Consider the following 15,952-nt stretch of genomic DNA (forward strand, 5'->3'; position numbering starts at 1 on the left):
ATATGCAAATTTCAGCAGATTAAACACAGGGACAATGTACATTGAGTGCCTATGTACTGTTTTTCCCCTTTCTCATCCAATGCTCAAAATAACCCTATGGTCAAGCATTTAGCCCTCCTTTTTATAGATGCCTGTCTCTAGACCATAATCTCTATTGGAGCCCAGAGGGTGCAGTTTACTCACTGCTGTATTGATGGGAGCAAACATAGATCTTGCTTATCATAGGAACTTCATGAATATTTGTTGAATTAACTCTGGCCTTCAGTTGGATGTTTAACTGTTGAAGTGAACAATCAGAAGACACTGAAGATCAGAAAAATGAAGTGACATGCTCAGGTATCAAAGTTATTAAATGGTGGGTTAGAATTCAGGCCAATCCCAGCCCCCTTCTATTGAGACCAGAACAGTGAAGAGCATTTCTTGTAGATCATGTCTCCTGTTTCCCTCAGCACCTCTGCAAGTGGGCACCATTACTGACAGGTTTCCAAGCCTGTGTGCTTGTTCTGCTAGGGCACACTGTCTCCCAACTCACAAGTCTGAGTCTTCCCGGTACTGACGCAGAACCCTTTCTCATGGCAGGCAGAAATGGCAACTCAGGGACACCCAAGTGGAGAGTGACTGATTTATTTTTGGCAGGAGAGAGGCTGGCATAGATCATTCATCCTCTGTGACGGAGAGATAGGTGGACCCTCATATTCTCTCTTCTCTGCCTTTAGCAGACAAAAAGATGTGACAGCCCTGACTACTCGGGGAGTTAGTTTGTGATGGGGTAGGGGCTTTTCTGGAATTAGCTAAAAAGTTTCTCTTGTGAAGGAAACAGTTTTCTTAAGTCCCAGTGAAATAAGAGCTGAGCTAGCTGTGCATTTGTCTGGGAATTTGATAAGAAGATGAGACAGGCTAGCCAGGGGGAAAGACAACCAAGGGGGAAAAGCTGCAGGGATTTTGGCTCATGACAAAATTTGCTAACCCAAATGCCTAAAAGAAGCAGATTTCAGAACAAGAGAATAATCAAGAACGAGGATGAATGTGGAAGAAGGGGTAGTGCCTGCAATATAAATCTTAGTCAGCCAAGTTTTCTGATACAACTCAGATCTTTCCATGACTTTCAATTTTAGGCCCTAAATTATCCAAGTCAATACAGATAACACTGTAAATGTTTAACTCTTCTAATCAATCATTTTTACCTAAAAATGTTTAACTGAGGGAAGAAATAGAGCAAGTCTGTTACCCTTCTTCGCTCCAACATTTTATCTCTGATCACTGGACCAGCAGTTAAAAGACTCATGTTTTTGTATTGAATATTCCTTTATTTATGAGTTGAGTCACCTTAGAAAATCCTTTTGGTCTCTGAACCTCAGCTCTTGCACTGAGACAGTCGTGTAGGCTGTTTCACTAGGTTTTTAGCTTGCCTTGAAGCACTAAATACCTAAATGACCTCAGACATGTTTCTTAGCTTCTCTGAGCCTCAGTTTCCCTGTCTCTAAAGGGAAAATGATACCAGCGGCTACCTCGCTGTGTCCTTGTAAGAATGCCATGCCCCTCACAACACATACAGGCTTATGCAGCAGGGCATGGCACAATAAATGTGTTCTATGGACACAATTGTGGGGCATGGTGCGGGGATTGCTCTATTCCACAGTTGTTGCCAGTATCTGTTTAAAGGATGCACTTTGAAAAGTTAACATGCATATACAAGTGTGCATCTGTGCCTAGGTAAATGAGAACCACTCCTGTCATTATCCTATGATTTTACATTTCTTATCTACTTGCTCATTTTTCTCAAATTGCTTGATAATGCTATTTCTCCCTAAAGAAATAAGACCCCCATGTTAGGATCTCTGTGTAGAATTTCTTTTCTGTTCTTTAATATCACTTAATAATATTTATGTCATTTTGCTGTTTTCAAAGCCCTTTCAAAGACATCTCAATCACTCCACACTGCATTCCTGAATGGTACATGTTGCTGTAATTCTTCCTTCACAGATGAGAGAACTGGGGCTCAAGGAGGTAATTTATTTAGCATCCCTGGGGGGTAGCAGGAAGCGTGTAAGAGGGGCATATCTGTGTCATGAACCTAGATTTTTCAATTCCAAGGTATGTGTTCTCCCCTCCTTTAAAAGGCTGTCTCCTATAAGTGTTTCCTTTTCCTCTGTGCCATCAATCTGGACTGTGCAAGGGGCTGGGCTGCTCTAGGGCAGTTTCCTTAGCAAGGCAGGAGTTAAGAAACACTATCTGACTAATATGGGGACCTCACTGCATTCCCCACTCCTCGCTGCCTCTATTTCCCCTAGCTCTGTGCAGATTCACAGTGCTCACCCACCATGCTGCCCCGAGCGTGGCCACGTGGGATTGCACAGTGAATGCCATGATTGGAGCAGCAGCTGAAGGTAAGCTATTTTTAAAGTTCCTGCTTTGTTGAATTATTGCAATCATTGCACCGCCATCTATGCTGTGTGGGGTTGCCCTCAGAGGGCAGGAGACCAGCAGCTAATCAGCTCTCCCTTGCTCCTCGGAAAGATTTCAGAATCGTGCCATAGCAGCTAAAGAGGAGCCCGCACACCAAAGGGTCGGTCGGCCTCTCTCTTGGTTTCTAACTTTGTATTCCCATCCAGGCATGCTCTGCTCCACCGAGGCGAGAGGTCACAGTACTCTCCACAGTCTCTCAAATCACTCCACAGTAATACTCTTTATAGAGCCTATTATTGCCAGTAGAAAACAATTTTGAGGCCTGTATGTGATTAGGGCAGATGGCCAGCTGGAGGCATTTGAAGAAAATATCTTTTTACACTTCCTTTTATTGAATTTGGAGAATTCGTGGTTTAATGCAGAGTTTTGCACTGCATTTCAATACAGCAAAACTTGGAAGAAAATCTCTTTTAAATCTACAGATGGATCTTGGTAACGCTTTGATTAAATAGTTGTTAGACATAAACCATTTCCCTGCACTCATCACAGGCCCTTCTCTAACCATGGTAATTCTCAGTTTTGATTTCATTATTTTATGAAGGAAGATAGATGAAAAGTGCAATACAATTTAATGAGTTCTTCACTCATCCAGTGTGTCACAAGAGAAAATTAGAGGACAAAAAAGAAAAAAATTAAAATGGCGTACTGACAAGCTTTCTAGGCCTGAGATTTTTTTTGTATCTAAAATCACTGGTTATACAATTAATAAATTGGTTTCTGATAAAAATATAGTCAACCCTCAACAGTTTATTCTCTTTATCCCTAAACCACTCATGCATGCTGTGCATATGGCGATGAATCAGGAACTTCCCAGTGATACATTGCTTCTCCTCTTCTATAACGAGAGGAGATTTAATAGTGTACTTTTAGATCACTTTTATCCTGTCTATCAATATAATGAGTCTCCCTTTTTTCTGGAAACTTAACTATACACGTCCGAAGGACAGAGATCATGGGTCAAGTTTCTTCTGTAGTCTCCATGCTTTGAATGTAGCGGGAACGGATCTACGTTTGGGAGGCAGGAGACTGGCAGAGGCTTCAAGCGCCCAAATGCTATAACATACGAAATACGTGGCTCATATTGAAAGACAGCTTTTTGGTCCTTTAACCTGTGGGATGAGTATTACCAAAAATGGAAAGTGAGAAAAAAAATCTATAGAGAAAGAGGGTCTATTTTTTCTATGGGGTACCCAGCAGCTGTTGGTCTAGATAATATTTCATCCCATCTGTAGCCGAGACTGCTAGCTACATCTGTTTCTGCTGCCAGCTTCCTTAGCACTCAGCTAGAACCTATTTCCCGGTTTCTTTTACAGTTTGGTATGGCCACGTGACTGAATTATAGCTAAAGGAATGTGCGCAGAAGTCACGTTTGTCGTATCTAGGCCTGGCATAAACATCTTCCACCCATGTTCTTCTATTACTCTTTTCCCGTTTTGGCTGGCTGTGGGAGACAGGCAACAGAGAAGGCAGGGTCATGACCAGCTTGATGCCGTGAAAGAAGCAGACAGCCCTCGTTGAGCTGAGCCGCCCAGGACTCATCACACAAATGAGAAGTTTCAGCTGGTCGCTGTGGCTCACACCTGTAATCCCAGCACTTTGGGAGGCCGAGGCTGGTGGATCACCTGAGGTCAGGAGTTTGAGACCAGCCTGGCCAACATGATAAAACCCCGTCTCTACTAAAAATACAGAAAAATTAGCCAGGCGTGGTGGTGGGCGCCTGTAATCCCAGCTACTCGGGAGGCTGAGGCAGGAGAATCAGTTGAACCCAGGAAGCAGAAGTTGCAGTGAGCCTAGATCACGCCACGGCACTCCAGCCTGGGCGAAAGAGCAAAACTCCGTCTCAAAAAGAAAAAAAAAAAAAGAGCAAGAGAGAAGTTTCTAGTGTGGGTGTATTTGTTACTGCAGCTTGACATCTTCTAACTACTACACCATGCACCTATTGGATCAGAATAAATCCAACTGATAGCTGAAAACAAAGAGGTCATTGGACTAGGACTCTCGGTAACATTGGAAGGCACATTATCCACAGAGACGGAACAGACAATGCTGACATAATTTTAAAGGCCCTACCTTTGCCATAGCATTTCTCAAAATGCCATTCCACAAAACTCCAGAGCAGGAGCTGAGCGGACCACAGAATCCACAGAAGCTTCAGTGCCAAATTAATGATAATGGATGGAAGAGCAACACTCTAGACTTCGGCAAGAAAAGTAATATGGGGCCCAGTTGAATATGTGAGCTCTCTGTGATTCTTCTAGGGAATAGGAAGGGGACTTGAGAGTCCACTTTGCCAATGATATCCCTGTGTGTATATGTGTCGGTGTGACAGTGTATGTAGGTGGGCACTCAAAACCTTAGACTTTTTTCCTTACCTTTTCTTACCACTGCCTTTGTTACTAGCCCTGTATTGTGGCTGTCCCCAAGTAGATATGCCTGAGGGATGCAAGGGTTGCATATTAATTACATCCTGTAAAAGCAGAAGATAGATCTCAAGAGAGTATGTATAATTATTTTTTTTTTTGGTTTTGGAAGGTGTGAACTTTATATCAACCAAGAGTTATGTAGCTGATATGCTTCTGTTTTACAAAAATGTCTGAAGTTTTCTGCTTTCTAACTTTGTGCTTTTAACCTAGAGAAAATTATAGTTTCCATCTAAGGCAAAAAATAATGATTCATTGTCCTGTCTAGGTTTATTTGGCTAGTTACGAGATCTGGAGGTAATTTGAGATGTTCGTTTTTATCACTGTACGTAAAAATCTGATTAACAAGTACTCTTCAGTGATCTTATTGTCTTTCAGAAGCATCTTTGCTTTCTTACATTTTAAATTGCACTTTAATTTTTAAAGGAATCTGCCTTTCTTGGGGACTCATTAAAGATGTTTGCTGGTCTATTTATTGATGGAAAGTTCACAGGACATAATTTTTTTCTTCTTATTCTGATTGTCTAAAGAAATAAGTGATACTTTTTTTATGTGCATGACTATGTTAATCCTAAAATTGATTGCCTAATTCAAAAGTTACAAACAAGGCCCAGGGGGTGGTTTTTCTTTTTATTTTCTTTTTTCATTTGGGTCAAATCTTAGAAATTAATTAAATATCTGGTAGATCTGGCAACACTGTAGTCACATTTGCGCCAGCAGTCATTGCCTGGACCTAAGTGGAGGCTGCTCTCTTTAGATGGATCATGGGCTTCTCTGCCAGAGTGTCTAGCCCTTGTCCACTGTACACAGACCTACTGAAGTGGCTTCACTTATGTATATTTGCCTGGTTCCTGTACACATTTGAGTTTGCACCCATGGGGTTTACCTGTTAAACTGTGAATCTGTGTTTGTGTTTATAAGTTCATACAGTTGAGAAATCAATTAGTATACATTTGTATATCTGAAGATTTTAATCCATTAGCCGTGTATTTTAGGTAGTTCAGCACCACAAAATAAAACTCTATGCCATTCTAATTTATAAAAGTGCATGTAAAAATTCAAAATAAAATATTAACAATGTGTTAAAAGACCAAGAAGTGTTTAGTCAATTCAAGAAACATTAACATGAGAAACGTACCATTGTAATTCATTACATTAACAGATCAAAAGAGCACAAAAAATCATTCAATAGTTGCTAAAAAGGAATGCCTAGCCATGATTTCAAATGACAGAAAAACAACCTTTTTCCAAAGTAGCATAGAAGATCATTTCTTTAATATTATAAAAAGTGTCTACCAGAAATCCAGAACTGATATCGAAATTCATGGTGAAGAGCTAAGTGTGCTCCCTTTAGGTTATAAAATAAGAAAAGAAAGCCTATTATCATCAACAACATTCAATGTTATATGAGAAATTCTAGCTAGTGCAGTAAGATGAGAAAATGAATAAATATGTATAAATATTGGCAAGAATAAAAGAAAATGAATTGAATAAGATGATTATGCTTAGCAAGGTGGCCAGATACCAGAATAACTTAAAACATCACGAGTGTTAACATCACTAGTTTCTATAGTGACACTAATTAATTACATGATAAATAAAAACATCTCGTTCCCACTAGTGATAAAAGTTTTAAAACTTTAAAAATAGATTTAAAAAATATGGAAATATTTTAAGGAAAAAACTTAGAAGTGCCTACCAACATTAGAGGTATACGTATTTATTTTTTATTGCTCCATAACAAGTTACCACGAATTTTGTGGCTCAAAACATCACCCAATTTTTATTTCACAGTTCAGTAGATCAGAAGTCAGGGCATGGTGTAAATGGGTTGTCTGCCTTGGGTTTCACAGGGTTAACATCTAGGTGTTGGCCAGGCTGTTTTCTCCTCTGTAGCTCTGAGTTCTCTTCCAAGCACATTCAGGTGATTCCCAAAATTCATATTCTTGTGGTTCTTTGTCTCTCTTTTTTTTTTTTTGAGATGGGGTTTTGCTCTGTCACCCAGACTGGAGGGCAGTGGTGCAATCTTAGCTCACTACAACCTCTGCCTCCCAGGTTCAAGCCATTCTCCTGCCTCAGCCTCCTGAGTAGCTGGGATTACAGACACGTGCCATCACACCCAGCTAATTTTTGTATTTTTAGTAAAGATGGGGTTTCATCATGTTGGCCAGGCTGGTCTCAAACCCATGACATCAGGTGATCCACCCGCCTCGGCCTCCCAAAGTGCTGGGATTACACGCGTGAGTCACTGAGCCCGACTGGTTCTTTGTCTTCTTTATAGCTGTGAGTTCAGAGACTGTACTCAGCTCATAGAGGTTGACCTCAGTTCCTTGTCATGTGACTTCCCTCTGCCCACAACAGCAATTTATTTCTTCAAGGCCTGCAGAAGAGTGCCTGCTGCTGCTTCTTGTCTCTTTTAAGGACTCACCTGATTAGATCAGGCCCACCTCCAAATAATCTTCCTTTCTAGTAACTCATGATCAACTGATCAGGAACCTTAACCACATCTGCAAAATCCCTTTTACCACAGGTGGTAACATAATCATGGGAGTAAAATCCCATCATATGCACAAGCCTTGCCAGTATTCAAAGAATAGGGTTTATATAGGGCATGTACACTATAAGGCAGGACTCTTGGGGCCACCTTAGAATTCTGTTTAAAATATTATACCTCTTCACCAAGATAAAATAAAAAATGTCTAGTCTCTCTAAAATAATCCATAAATTCAATGCATTTCAAATCCAAATTCCAATAGATTCTTCATGGAATTTGTCAAGCTGATTCTAAATCCCATTGGGAAGACTAAATATGTAAACATAATCAAGAAAATTTTGAAAAAGAGGAAAGACTTGTCATCATGTATCAACATACTAAAAAAGTAATAGTATTCTATTAGTGTTAAGTGGAGAAGTTGATAAATAAATTGGTGAATCTACTAGTCCAAAACCAGACCAATGCATGATTATAAATTTGATATCTGTTGGTGGTATTTTAAATTAAGAGAATGACCAACTCCATAATTTTCTTAAAGAAAATGAAAATTGGTCATAGCAAAAATATGGTTGTGGGATATTAAAAAATCACAGAGCTTCTAACACTTGAAATTTCCTAAGTGATGACTGTTTTATTTATTTATTTATTTATTTATTTATTTATATATTTATTTTTGAGACAGTGTCTCACTCTGTCACCCAGGCTGGAGTGCAGTGGCATGATCACGGCTCACTACAACCTAGAACTCCTGGGCTCAAACACTTCTCTCACCTCAGCCTCTCGAGTAGCCGGGACTACAAGCATGCAGCACTATGCCCGGCTAATTTATTTTTTATTTATTTTAGAGATGGAGTTTTATCATGTTGCCCAGGCTGGTCTCAAACTCCTGGGCTCAAGTGATCCTCCTGCCTTGACATCCCAAAGTGCTAGGATTGGAGGAGTGAGCCACCATGCAAGCCAGAGTGTTTTTTGTTTTTTGTTTTTTGTATGGTTAATTAGATTACTCATGATGGAGGTCTTACACTCAGATTAGGGATTTTTCCCTTTTGTATTTCCTTACATACTATTTTAATTTTTTTCTCTTTATCATATGCAGCTATGACCTTAAGATTAAATAAAATAAAGAAAAATTAAGGTTTTCTTGTTATTGGCATATCACAGTGAGAAAACTGAAGTTCTAAGTGGCTCACCAGAAAAATGAGCCATGTGATTAGAAGGTTAGAACTTTCAGCCCCACACTCAACTTCTGGGAAAAGGAGAAGGGCTAGAGATTGAGTTTAATCATCAGTGGCCAATGATTTAATCATAATGCCTGCATAATGAAGCCTCCATAGAAACTCTTAAACAATGACATCTGGGGAACTTCCAAATTGGTGAATACCTCCAGGTGCTTGCCCGGAGAGGGTATGGGAGCTCCACAACTCACCCCATACCTTGTCCTATCCATCTCTTCCATTGGCCGTTTCTGAGTTGTATCCTTTAAAATAAAACTATGAGTGTAAGTGTAGTGTTTTTCTAAGTCATTCTAGTGAGTTATCTAACCCAAGAGGGGGTCCCGGAAACACCTAAATATGTAGCTGGCTGCTCAGAAGTGTGAGTAGTCTAGGGTTCCCATTTGCAGCTGGCATCTGGAGTGGGGCAGTCTGTGAGACTGATCCCTTAACCTTTAGGATCATTTCTATCTCTGTGCAGTGAATGTCAGAATTAAATTGAATTATGGGATACCTGGTTGGTGTTGGAGAATTGGTTGTTGTTGGAAAGACATAAAAATCATTATCAAAAATAATGAAGAGTCTTCTAGAGGAAAAAATGTTAAATTGGCAAGTGTGAAAAATTGTGCAAAATTAATATTGGCATGCAAAATTTTAAAAATTAGTAGTCAAAGTAGCTACCTTCAAAAAAGCTACATCAGAATGTCACAACCAAAATATTTTCTACCTGTATTTTCAGTCATTACACAGTTTTCATCAAGTGTCATTGGTGTGCACAGAGTGTAGCATTATTCTAATTTTTGAGAGACACACTCTCAGAAACTTATTTCTTTGGTGAAAGAAACACCCTCCCACGTAAAAGATGATTGATATCTACTTAAAAAAAATGTCAGGACTCCTTAGCATATAAGAGCTGAAGAGAGTAAAATATAAAGAAGAAATTGAATCATTAGAACTAGGATAATTTAATTTTTAATTTAAATCCTATAATATTCTGCAAATGTCTGGAATAAAAAAAGGACATATACGTATGCATGTATCCTTATATGCACATATATATACAAATATACACAGCAAGGCATCACTCTGGAAGGACTCATAAGAGACTGGATTAGGGAGGGGGGTAAATGGTGGAAGTAGAATTCAGATGGGTAAAAGAGATATGTTTCCCCCTTTTGCATCTCCTTATGTACTATTTGAATATTTTTCACTTTATCATACACAGGTGTTACTTAAGATTATATAAAATAAAGATAAATTAAAGCCCTATCATTACTGGCATTTCACAAATGAGGAAACTGAAGTTCCAAGTAGTTTAGTACTTGTTTATGAAAGCAAGTGAAATAAATCTTCTTTCAGAGCTCCTTCTAGAATAGCTTTCAGGCATCTAAATCATAAATCACTATTATTAAAGATCTGTATCAGCAGGGGAAAAAACATATTTTTAGATAACAAAGAGTAACACCAAAAGCAGTTATCCATGAGATTCTGATGTCTTCATAGGACATTAGGAGAGCTTAGCACTCATAAGGACATTCTCATATTCATAGGGACAGGGGCAGAGAAATTCTAGGGAGAAAAGGGCAGGTCTCTGACAAAACTCAGCTCTCAATCTGAAAAGCCTGAAACCCGTGGCCCAAAGTGACAACTTCTCTCCCTGTTTTCCCACCTGAATGTTGCCTTTTCCTAAACTACCCATGGCCCACCCTGCCCCTCATCCTGTGCCCATAAAGACCCCAGAATCAGCTGGCAGAGGGGAGAAGCAGCTGGACATCAGGGACTATGGTTGGACGTTGGAGAGAAGCGGGCTTGATTTCAGAGGGACAGCTTGATGGCATAACTTCAGAGAAGAATCAGCTGAAGATGGCCGGACTTCAGAGGAAGATTATCCACATACCTCATCCTCTTTTCAGCTCCCCTCCCCGCTAAGAGCCACTTTCACTGGCAATAAAATCCCCTGCATTTACCAGCTTCAATTTGATCATGTGACTTCATTTTTCCCTGATGCTGGACAAAAGCTTGGGAGCCACGAGTGCAGAGGGCTGTCACACTGGCCCTTTGCCTTCACTGGCAGAGGTCAGCCGCCTCATATGAAAAGGCAAAGAGCCCAATGAGCTGTTAACACTTAAGCTGCCTGGGAACAGCAGAGCTAAAAGAGCACCGTGACATGCCCTCTGGGGCTTTGTGAGTGGCAGGCACCCTGCCTGGACACTGCTGCAGGGCATGCATGAAGTTTGCTCCTGTCAGTGTCCAAAAGAGGTTGCTCCAGCTTCTGCACCTGCTTACCTAAGAGTTCCCTCCTGTGAGGGGTGGAATGTAGTGGGTCTGAGTCAGTGGAGTTTGATCCCGCCGGCGCTGAAATGGCCAGTGCTCATGCACTCCAGTTCCCACCTTGTTCGCTTACACACACTCCCTCCCACAAGGATTGAGGGCGGCAGCTGAGTAAATGAAGCACCCCTGTCGTGAGTCCCAGGAAGGGGTCAGGAAAATATCTTCAATATGAGAAAGGTGGATGCATCATTAAATATACACACAGAATATTTACTGTTCTTGCTAAATAACCCGACTTTTGATCCAGTGCGTGGAGTCCTGAAGAGACAGAGCTGGTGGTTTTCACAGAGCACCTTGTAATTTTGTCACCTTTGGGGTCTCACCTGGCTTTTGTATGAACAAGTGACAGGTGTACACACTACTCTTGGACTTGTTTTTCCTCTTTCTGTAAGATGAAAAAGAGTGCCACGTGCCAGAGGAAGGGATGTTTTTTGCTTTATGTTAGGCTAAAAATATTTATGTTTGATATTTCTATTTTTTCAATGACAAAAACTGAGTAAAAGCAAAAGTAGCTATATCAATTAAGCTCTGCGGCAGGTGAACCAAAAAGTATGTTGGTGGCACATTTCCATCCCTAGAGTATTTCCTGACAGATATCAACCTATAAAAGGACTGATTTGCAGTGGAAACACCAACACAGCTTTCAGAATAGCGGTATGAATGACACCATAAAATTACAACTACATGACATGTTTTCTTATAAGATTTAAAGGATTCAAATAAAAAACAACAACCCAATTTCCTCTCTTCACTTGGAGCACTGAAGGAATTCCCACCAGGGCTTGAAATTCAGAAACCAAATGGTTCTTTAACCATAAGTGATTAAAGAACAACAACAATAACCAAATCACAGCCACAGGCATCTGCTTACATAGCCAAAAAATGAGCAAAGCGAGAAATAACCTGGCTCAAGCCATTTGCCCAAGTCATCATATCGTTTTTTCCCCAGTTGCCTGCCTTGCTGCTGTTCCCCTTTGTATCCATAGCTGTTCACTGCTTCATCACCCCCTTCCCCAAATCTCCCTTCCAACAGTGCCCCAGTGCATTCCCAATTGTACAAGCCTTTGGCAAATTCGTTTCCAAGGAAAAAAGTCTGCTCTCTTAATAAGGGCTTTGCAAATTGTGGAGAGACAAACAAATGTGCGACACACTAACTGATTTTACATCTTAAATCCCGAAAGCTCCTTTCTTATTCTACAGGCTGTCTCATCTATTGTTCATCACCAATGCAGTCTTTACTGCACAGCCCAATGTCTTGGTCCATTCTGGGGACTCTGCTGCACCAGGATGAACCTTCCCATTCTATAGAAGCTGCCAACAGTGACCCCAGAGGGAATGGCACTTGGCCAAATGAAATCCACACATTACTGTCTGTTATCTTAGGATATTCTACATTCTTGTTAATATTTGGGTTTGGGTGAACGTTACCTGGAACAGAAAAGTGAGAGAGAAGAAATAGGTTGTAAAATGTGAAAAGGGAGTAAAATAAAGAATGCTTTATTTCTAAAATGGAGAAGTTCAGAAATGGGTAAAATAATACAAGGAGGGCACTGAAGAATCATTTTTTATGGCTCTATTTTCTATTAAATCTTTCTTTTGATGAAAAGAAATAAACACAAATTGTTCCTGCTTCCATATCTGTTTGCTGCAACCCCCCTCACGCCTATGGAGCCCATGCCTGGAAACAGGGAGGCCAGAGAATGGGCTGCTCTTGACACCAGAGTAGAAAGGAGGTGCTATGGCCCAAATTACATAGGGCAGTGAGGGCAGAGCGAAGAGACAAACTTCATAGATATTGAGGAGGTACAATGCCAGGAATTTCTAATGCCATATGAGAGGGGACTTGAATCTGGAATAGAGTCGAAAGAGTCAAAGGTAATGTCTTCATTTGTGACTTGGGCAGAGACTTGTTGGATTGGCAGGGCCATTCACTGCCATGCTGAGGGACAGGATTCAGAGGAAGGAGAAGGCTGACCCTGGAGGCAAACGAGATGACTGCAGTTTAGGAAATAATTCATTTGTGGAATGGAAGGACAAACTGATCAAGCTGTTAAATGTCAGTGCAAGATGATCACATTTTCTTTAGCAAAGAGGAGAGAAGTGACTGCTTCCTCCATGTTCTCTTCCTTAGGGTATCTCCTTCAAAACACTAAGGTCCCCATAAAACATCTGACCTTGGATTTCACAAGGCAAGATCATAAGCCTTCCGCCCCTTGAGACTGTAAACACACACATCCATGATGAACTTAGAAGCCTCTCACGGGGTATACCTAGACAATCACACACAACAGGTGTGTCTTCTTGTCTCTCATGGAGATAAGAGAACTGTAATTGTTCTATCTTCTACTTTTACAAATAAATTTGTGTGAAATTCTGTACAGGCACTGTAGATACTTCCCTGCTACCTTTACATGCACATATGCCTGGGGTAATAGTTACTTGGTCTTAAATTGTTCTCTCTCTCTTCTGTATTGGTATGGAGGGGTCTTGCATTGGCAAAATTGTTTTATTTCCTCAAGAAGTAGCTATGGAATATGTAAACAGAGATGTCCAGAAAACGTTTAATGTATGGACTTGATGTCATTGACTTGTAAAATATCAGACATTATTCCTAGCGTGGAAAGAGAAGGAAAATGGGGTTAAATCCCTGAGGACAGAGACAGGCCACAATAAAGTGCCCACAGAGGAGATAGAGAAGGGTTCATGGAGGAGGAGAAAGGAAGAAGGCCGTGTGCCTCTTGTTGATTTGATTGTGCTTCCCTGGGTCTAAACACACAACAGCATTTGTCGAATGAATAAATGAAAATTTGCCTTTATCTCCCAGTCTCCCAGGACCTGAAGGTGGGAGAACTCTGACCTGACGGACAGGAACAGTTCCCTGAGGCTTGGCATGCCTGTTGCTTCATATCTCAAAGCTGTCTCTGCTCCCCATGAACACACACCTTCCTTTCCTCTGTTCTCCTTCAGTGGTATATGAGAGATGTCACTGTTCCACATTCTTACCAATATATGGCTTTGTCAGACACTCACATCTTTGCCCATTTATTTATTATTTGGATTGAGTGATGATTTAAACTTCCGGAGGATCAAAGGCTGTAAAGCGAAGATTCCCTCTCATCTTCAATTTTTCTCTCTAGAGACCAAGAGTGTTACCAATTTCTTTTTATCTTTTGATAGTCTGTGCATATCCAAGAAAATATGTACCTGTGTATGTGCATGTATGAATGTATATGTACACACACCCACCTTATTTTATATAAATAGTGGCATGCCATTCTGCACCTTGGTTATTCTATTCAATGATAAGGTTTGGAGATTGCTTGATATTAGTATATAATAAACTTTGTAAGTTTAAAAAAATTTGTCTTAAAATAAATTTAAACTTAACATTGCAAGAACGGTATGAAGAAATCCCTTGTAATCTCTAGCAAATTCACTAATTTTTGACACTTTGTCCCATTTGCTTTAGCATTCTGTTTCTCAAATATTTTTATTATCATTTTTGGGCCACTCAAGAGTAGGTTGCATACATATGACCCTTTACCTTTCAATACTTCACTATGTATTTCCTAAGAACAAAGCTATTTGTTTGTATAACCAGTGTTCAGCTGTCAAATTCAGAAAATATAATGTTGATATATTTTTATCTATTATAGAGTCAATACTCCAATTTAGCAACTGTCTCCAAATGTACTTTATAACATATTTTTCTGTACAAGATTCAGTCTAAGATGTAAAATTGCATTTAGTTCGTGATGTATTTTTGTTCTCCTTTATTCTGAAACAAAATCTCAGCCTTTGTTTATTTTTAATGACATTGATGCTTCTGGAGAATGTATGCCAGATGTTTTATAGAATGTCTCTCGATTTGGGATTGTATGATAGTTCCTGTTTTTTGTTGTAATGTGACATAAATGATATTGCATCCATCTGGAGATTCATGTCCAAAGACAGGATGTGTTTTCTCCTCACTGTTGATGTTAACTTTGATCACTTGATTAAGTTACTGTCCCATTGTTCCACTGTACAATTACTAACTCTTCTTTTATAATTAATAAGTAATTCATGGAGAGATGCTTGAGATTGTGTTTTCCACCTAGATTTAGCATCCACTGATGATTCCTGTCTCAATCAGTTTTAACAATGGTATTTGCAAGATACTGAGGTTTCTACTTCAATAACACCTACAATATTTATTAGTCAAAATTATGCTACAAAAAAGAGCTTTTTCTTCTCTTTCTCTCATTCATTCATTATCAGTATCATCTCATGGGCTCTTATTTTATTCAATGAATTGCAATTTGTCGCTATTGATATCTATTTTGTTGCTCAAATTTCTCCAGATTTGGCAAGCAGCAGCCCTTTCCATCTTTCCTCTAGGTCTCTTTTTGTAAAGGAGTTTTTTTTGTGTACAAGAAAAGTCTCCCATAAACAGGGTACCCACATCCTGTAATGTTTCTGTGTTCCTTGCAATGGATTCTTTTCCCAGATAGCTGACCCCTGCTGACCTCTGATCTGTTGCTGTCACTGCAGTTTTGCCTTTTTCTAGAGTTTCATATAAGTGAAATTGTAGGATATGTAGTCTTGGCATTAACTCAACTTGATGAGGATTTTGTTTTGAAAAATTTATTGCTGGATTTGCTAACAGTTTGTTTAGAATTTTCACATGCAGATTAATGAGTGAGATTGTATCATAACTTTCCTTTCTCATACTGTCTTTGCCAGGTTTTGAGATCAAGGTTAATATAATCTCATAAATGACTTACAAATGATTCCTTTTTCATAATTCCCTAAAAGAATATGTAAAATATTAGAATAATTAATTCCTTAAAAGGTGGAAAGGACTCACAGCTTGATGCTTTCCTTGTGGGAAGGTTTTAAACTACTGACTTAATTTATCTAATTATTATAAGATTCTTCAGGCTTTTGATTTCTTTTTGAGCCTGATTTGGTAAGTTATTCCTGCTAGGCCTCTGATCTTTTAATTGAGCTTTAAAATTTAATGACACATAGTTGTACACAGTATTCTT

The 15,952-nt window shown here is 39.6% G+C and overlaps 1 long non-coding RNA gene across 1 annotated transcript; it reads left to right on the plus strand.

The window, feature by feature from the left end:
* Positions 1 to 224: 224 nt before the first annotated feature.
* Positions 225 to 10,716, plus strand: LOC134732675 (uncharacterized). Its single transcript, XR_010116102.1, has 3 exons — positions 225 to 336; positions 1,909 to 2,007; positions 10,325 to 10,716. It is a non-coding gene; the product is annotated as an uncharacterized lncRNA (long non-coding RNA).
* The last annotated feature ends 5,236 nt before the right edge of the window (positions 10,717 to 15,952 follow it).

Source organism: Symphalangus syndactylus, chromosome 15, assembly GCF_028878055.3.
Source record: "Symphalangus syndactylus isolate Jambi chromosome 15, NHGRI_mSymSyn1-v2.1_pri, whole genome shotgun sequence".
NCBI classification, from domain to species: Eukaryota; Metazoa; Chordata; class Mammalia; order Primates; family Hylobatidae; genus Symphalangus; species Symphalangus syndactylus.